Genomic DNA, 7,027 nt, shown 5'->3' on the forward strand with positions numbered 1-7,027 from the left:
CGAGGTCCAGAGACACGGAGGATTTATGGACCGTCTGCTCTGCCAAGTCACCCAGATGAAAGGAGTGATGTACCATTTTTAGTAAAAGAAAGAAGTAAAAATAACTGACTTTGGAGATGGTCCTGCCGTTAACTGCACGGATCTGTTACTTCATATTTCTAAGTCTTACTTGCCTTTCAGTAAAATGGGAGTAACAATACCTACTGTGATTCACAGATCAGGAGAGGGAATCTAATTCCTTCCTCATTTTTCCACATCTTCTTTTGGCTCCCAGTAGTTTCTTACACACTTGTTGTGTAAGAACTGAGAACACAACTCCAGTCTCTGGAGTGCAGCCTCAGGCACTACAATCTCATCCTAGGGGGGACCACGGCCAGCCACTGATCCACAGCTCCTTGTTGGGTCTAACAGTTAGCACTAATTCCTCAGTATGTTCATTTCCCTGCTTACATGAATCCCCGAGCATTGCACACGCTCCAAACAAAAAACTTCTTAACCAGGAAATTGTTTTAAAAGAAAAACTAATGGTTAGATTCAAAAAGTCTATATCCTTACACTGAGCATCATTCGCAATTGTCTGAAAGTCTTGATTTCAAATAAGCTGCCTTACTGTCGATCCACTCTCATCTCCCAACTTGTCGTATTGGATGTTCTGATTTGGGGATTGAAAAATAAGGTCGCGCTATTTTTTTTTATAATTGGAAATCCCTCCCTTTGAAAAATTCTAAATTAATAAGTAGAAATCGCTTTAACATTAATTCGGTCTATGTCACTGTTAAGAAAAAAATAGTCAAAACTTGGAAATAAGGCAGAAGGAGAACTGTGTGCCCTTTCAGTGTCATGCTGGAGCTTTGTCTCACAGGCCTACTCAGAAAGTGTCTAATTCTCTAGCATACTTACCTTTGTTTGACTTCCTATTATTGATTGGGACCAAGATCCTTTGAGGTTAGAAGATAACTTGCAGATTTTCATCAGGTAGAACTGTAAATAATTTCTCTACTATGGAAAAGTTAACCACAAAGCTGTGGTTTTATTGGCCAGAATGATACTAACCAGGTTTGCATCTAACCTGGTAGTCGACATTCTAAAAGTCATGATGTGCCTAAAAGTTCTTCAATTGCTCTTGACGCCAACTTTACTACTGATTCCCTTGTTGATGAGTTTAATAACTCTTTGATGTGTGTTCATGCCACATTTGTATAAAAATATAATTTTTAATGATTACTAAGTTATCCTTTGACATCCTTCTCCCTTCCCTACTCTCTACCGCGGCATCACTGAGTGGTAAGATAAAATTCCTGATTGTATATCATGAGCCAGAAGTGGCTGCAAAATACAAATGGTCTTACTCTCTAACAACTGCCACAAAAAAAAAAAAAAAAAAAAAAAAAAAAAAAAAAAAAAAAAAAAAAAAACACAAAAACAAAAACAAAAACTACTCTATACTGAAATGAAATGTATTATCCTTAGGACAAGCAATCTTCACAATCTAATAGATGTACAACAAGTAACTACTTTCTGAAGGTCAGATTGCCCTGTTAGCTGAGGGTATATTCTTCAGATCTACATTCTAGTGTATATATTATGAGGCAGAGTTGCTTACGATGTCTTCGTCCATTCAACATTAATTGATTGAGTGCATACTACTTGCCAAGTATGATTCTGGCCGCCAGCAATGCAGCAATTAATAAAATAGACCAAGTCCATGCACCTATGGAACTTACATTCCAGTGGGAAAGGAGATGATAAATAAGTTAATATAAAGGAAGGATGTCAGATAAATATAAAGAAGAAAATAAAGCAGACTACAGGGGATAGAAGATGTGGAATATGAGGAAGTAGGTGTTTTTTAAATGGTAGTCATGGGAGGTCTCATTTAGATGGTGACATTCAAATGGAGGCCTGAGGAAGTGAAAAAGAATTTTCCAGAGAAAAGGACAAGCAAGTGCCAAGATTCTGAAGGAGGAACGTGTACAGTGTGTTTGAGGAATGGCAAAGAGACCAATGTGGAGTGAATAGGAGGAAAGTAGTAGGAGATAAGATCAAAAGTATGGCAGGAGCAAGGCTTTCCTCGTGGCACAGTGGTTAAGAATCTGCCTGCCAATGAATGGGACATGGGTTCGAGCCCTGGCCCAGGAAGATCCCACATGCCACGGAGTAACTAAGCCCGTGAGCCACAACTACTGAGACTGTGTGCCACAACTACTGAAGCCCACGCACCTAGAACCCGTGCACCGCATCGAAGGGTAGTCCCCGCTCATCTCAACTAGAGAAAGCCCGCGCGCAGCAACACAGACCCAAGGCAGCCAAAAATTAATTAATTAAGTAAGTAATTTAAAAAAAAATATGGCAGGAACATAAAGACCTTAAAAGACACAGTAATGACTTTGGATTTTACAACGGTGATTGGAGGAGTTTGAGCAGAGAGGGAGCCTTGCCTTTTAAAAATACTCTAGGTGCTGTGTTGAGAACAGACTGTAGAGGATAAAAGTGGAAGCATGCCGACCAGCTGTGAGGTTATCAGCAATAACCTAGGTAACAGATGCTGGCGGTTTACTTCAGGTGGAGGAGGAATGACTAGGGATATATTCTGAAGGTACAGCCTACAGGATTTCCAAACGAATTAAAAGAAAAACACAGGAATCAAGAATAACTTGGCCAGAGAAACTGTTAGGACAGAACTGCTACTTGATAAGATGGGAACAATAGAAGAATAATTTGAGAGTAATATAGGATTTAAAGTTTGGACTGATTTAGTTTAAGATGCCTATTAGACATACAAATAAGTATTTCTGGTAGACAGCTGAGTGTGAGTTTGTAGTTATGTTCCAAGCTGGAACGTAAATGTGGGTCTCATCTCAAATGTGGGAATTTAAAGCCAGGGGACCAGACTGAATAAGGAAATGAGTATAGAAAGAGAAATCTAAGAAATGAGCTCTGAGGCATTCAAATGTTCAAAAGTGTGGCAGGTAAGAACGACAAAGAAATATGAGAAGAAGCGGTTAGTGAAATAAGAGAAAAAACATCCTGGAAGAAGGGGTTTTAAAAAGAAAGACATACAGGGACTCAAACAGATACTTGTGTACCAATCTTCAGACCAGCATTTTCCACAATAACCAAAAGGTAAAGGCAACCCAAATGTCCATCAACTGACGAATGGATAACAAAATTTGGCATATACATAGAATGTAATATTATTTGCCTTAAAAACAAGGAAACTCTGATACATGCTACAACATGGATGAAACTTGAAGACTTTATGCTAAGTGAAATAAGCCAGGAACAAAAGGAAAAATATACGATTCTACTTATATGAAGTACCTATAATAGGCAAATTCATAGAAACAGAAAGTAAAATGATGGTTGTCAGGGAATAGGGGAGGGGGAAATGGGAAGTTATTATTTAATGGGTACAGAATTTTTGTTTGGGATGATGAAAAAGTTCTGGAAATGAATAATGGTGACGATTTTACATGTGAATGCTTTTAATGTAACTGAGTTATGCACTTAAAATGTTTTTAAGATGGTAAGTTTTATGTTATGTGTATTTTACCATAATTTGAAAAATATATACATATATAAGCATGATCAACTTTGTCAAATGCTGCTAATTAGTTGAGCATATCAGCTGTCTATTATACATTAAAAACACCCCAAAACTTTGTGACTTAATCATTTTCTGCTTATGATTCTGTAGGTCAATAATTCGAACTGGGCTCAGTAGGCAGTATTTTGGATTTTCTTCCTTTAGGTTTATTGAGAAATAACTAACATATAATACTGTGTAAGTTGAAGGCATACAATGTGTTGACTTGATAGACTTCTATATTGCAAAATGGTTACCACCCTATTGTTAGCTAACATCTGCATCACGTCACATAATTACCATTTCTTTTTTGTAGTGAGAACATTTAAGATCTACTCTTTTAGCAGCTTGCAAGCATATAATACATTATTAACTATAATCATCATGTTGCACGTTAGATTTCCAAAATGTATTCATCTTGGAAAGAAGTTTATACTCTGACCAGCATCTCCCCTTTTCCCCCATTCCTTGGTCCCTGGTAACCTTCACACCATCAGTTTAGTTTCTATTTCTTTAAGTTGGGCTTTTTAAAATTCCACATAAGTGATATTATGCAGTGTTTGTCTGGTCCATCCATGTTGTTGCAAATGGCAGTATCTTCTTCTTTCTCATGGCTATATACGATCCCATTATACGTATATCCATTCATCCACTGATGGACAGTTAGGTTGTTTCCTTATCTGGGCTATTGTGAATAGTGCTACACTAAACATGGGTGTGCCGATATCTCTTCTATCTCCTGTTTTCATTTCCTTTGAATATATTCCTTTGAAGTGGGATTGCTGGGTCCTGTGGTAGTTCTATTTTAATTCCTTAAAGGAGCTTCCATACTGTTTTCCATAGGGGCCGAACCAACTTACATTCCTACCAACAGTGGACCAAGGTTCTCTTTTCTCCACACACTCGCCAGCACTTGCGTATTATTTTGGGTCTTTTTGATGATAGCCATTCTAATAGGTATGAGGGGATATCTCACTGTAGTTTTGATTTACATTTCCCTGATGATTAGTGACACTGAGCATTTTTTCAGGCATCTGTTGGCCATTTGTTTGCATTCTTTAGAAAAATGCCTATCAGTTTATCCACTTATCTTTAATCAGATTGTTTGGGGTTTTGTTGTTGTTGTTATTGAGTTGTATGGATTCTTTATATTTCATGGATATTAACACCTTATTCGATATATGATTTGCAAATATTTTCTCCTGTTCTGTAGGTTGATTGTCATATTCTTTGTCTCTTTTGCTGTGCAGAAGCTTTTTTGTTTGATGTAGTCCCACTTGTTGATTTTTTTCTTTTATTAGTTGTGGTTTTGGTGTCGTATCAAAAAAATTGTTACCTAATCCAACATCAAGGAGTTTCTCCTTTAGGTTTTCTTCTAGGAATTTTATAGTATCAGGTTTTATATTTAAGTCTGTAATTCATTTTGAGTTAATTTTTGCGAGTGGTGCAAGATCGGGATCCAATTTCATTGCTCTGCATGTGGTTATCCAGTTTTCCCAGCGGCATTTATTGAAGAGACTATCCCTTCTCCATTAAGTATTCTTGGCTCCTTTGTCAAATATTAGTTGACCATATACATGAGGGTTTATTCCTGGGCTCTCTATTGTGTTCCATCGGTCTGTCTATTTTTATGCCAGTACAATACTTTGTAAATTACTATAGCTTTGTAATATACTTTGAAATGAAGATGTGTGATGCCTCTGGCTTTGTTCTTCTTTCTCGTGAACGCTTTGGCTAGTCTAGTTTCTGTGGTTCCATACAAATTTTAGGATTGTGTTTTCTATTTCTGTGAAAAATGCCATTGGAATTTTGAGAGGGATTGCATTAAATCTATAGTTCACTTTAGGTAGTATGGACATTTTAACAATATTAATTCTTCTGATCCACGAACACGGGATATCTTTCCATCTGTTTATGTCTTCTTCAATTTTTTTCATTAGGCCATGTAGTTTTCATTGCATAGATCTTTCAGCTCCTTGTTTAAATTTATTCCTAAGTATTTTATTTTTGATTCAATCGTGAATGAGATCGTTTACTTCATTTTTTTTTCAGATGTTTTTTTGTTAGTGTACAGAAACGCAACGGATTTCCGAATGTTAATTTTATATCCTGCAACTTCCCTGAATTCATTCATTAGTTCTAACAGTTTTTTGGCCGAGTCTTTAGGATTTTCTTCATATAAAATCATATCATCTGTAAACAAAGACAATTTTACTTCTTCCTTCCTTATTTGCATGTCTTTTATGTCTTTGTCTTGCCTAATTACTCTAGCTAAGACTTCCAGTACTATGTTGAATAAGAGTGGTAAGAATGGGTACCCTTGATCCTGATCTTAGAGGAAAAGCTTTCAACTTTTCACCACTGAGTATAATGTTAGCTGTGAGTTTGTTATATAGAGCCTTTGTTATGTTGAGGTATGTTCCCTCTTTACCTAATTTTTTGAAAGTTTTAATCATGTTGTATTTTGTCTAATGCTTTTTCCTCATCTATTGAGATAATCATAAGATTTTTATCTTTCGTTCTATTAACGTGGTCTATCACGTTATTAATTTGCCTATGTTGAACCATCCTTGCATCCCAGGGATAAATCCTACTTGCTTATGATGTATAATCCTTTTAATGTGTTGTTGAGTTCAGTTTGCTAATATTTTGTTGAGAATTTTTTGCATCAGGTGTATTAGAGTAATTCTGGTCTCATAAAATGGGTTTGGAAGTGTTCCCTCCTCTTCAATCTTTTGGAAGAGTTTGAGAAGGATAGGTATTAATTTTTCTTTAAATGTTTGGTAGAATTCACTAGTGAACCCAACTGGTACTGGGATTTTCTGTGTTGGGAGGGTTTTCATTACTTATTCAATCTCCTTATTCATTATTGGTTTAGTAAGATTTTGTATTTCTTCCTGATTCAGTCCTGGTAGGTTATGCGTTTCTGGAATTTATCCATTTCTTCTAGGTTATCCAGTGTATTGGCATGTAATTATCCATAAGCGTCTCTTATGATGCTTTATATCTCTGTATTATTAGTTGTAATGTCTCCTCCTTCATTTCTGATTTTATGTATTTGAGTGCTAGTATCTGGGGTTTAATCTGTCTCTGTACCTGCTCCAGTCTTCTTGCTCCCTCTTGTGGCAGGATTCTTAAGCTGTTATGTCTTCTCTGGTTCCTACCAGTCACTAGGCTAACTAGTGGAAACCTCTCTTTTGTTTTCCACAAGATGGCGCTATAGCTCAAGTTTATGGTTTCTCCTTGCCTACAGATAATGGCTTGTTTTCCGAGTGCTCCCAGTCTACTGGGGGCTCTCTATCGATGCCTCGTGTGGAAGTGCACACCAGATGTCGGTGCAGAGTTGGGGAAGGTGTGGGTTTAGCACTTGGGGCCTTGGAGGTGCCCACGGATCTGATAGATTCCTGGGTTCGGTACTCCCAGAGGCTTGTGGGGGGGCTT

This window comes from Lipotes vexillifer, unplaced genomic scaffold (assembly GCF_000442215.2).
Source record: "Lipotes vexillifer unplaced genomic scaffold, Lipotes_vexillifer_v1.1 scaffold189, whole genome shotgun sequence".
NCBI lineage: Eukaryota > Metazoa > Chordata > Mammalia > Artiodactyla > Lipotidae > Lipotes > Lipotes vexillifer.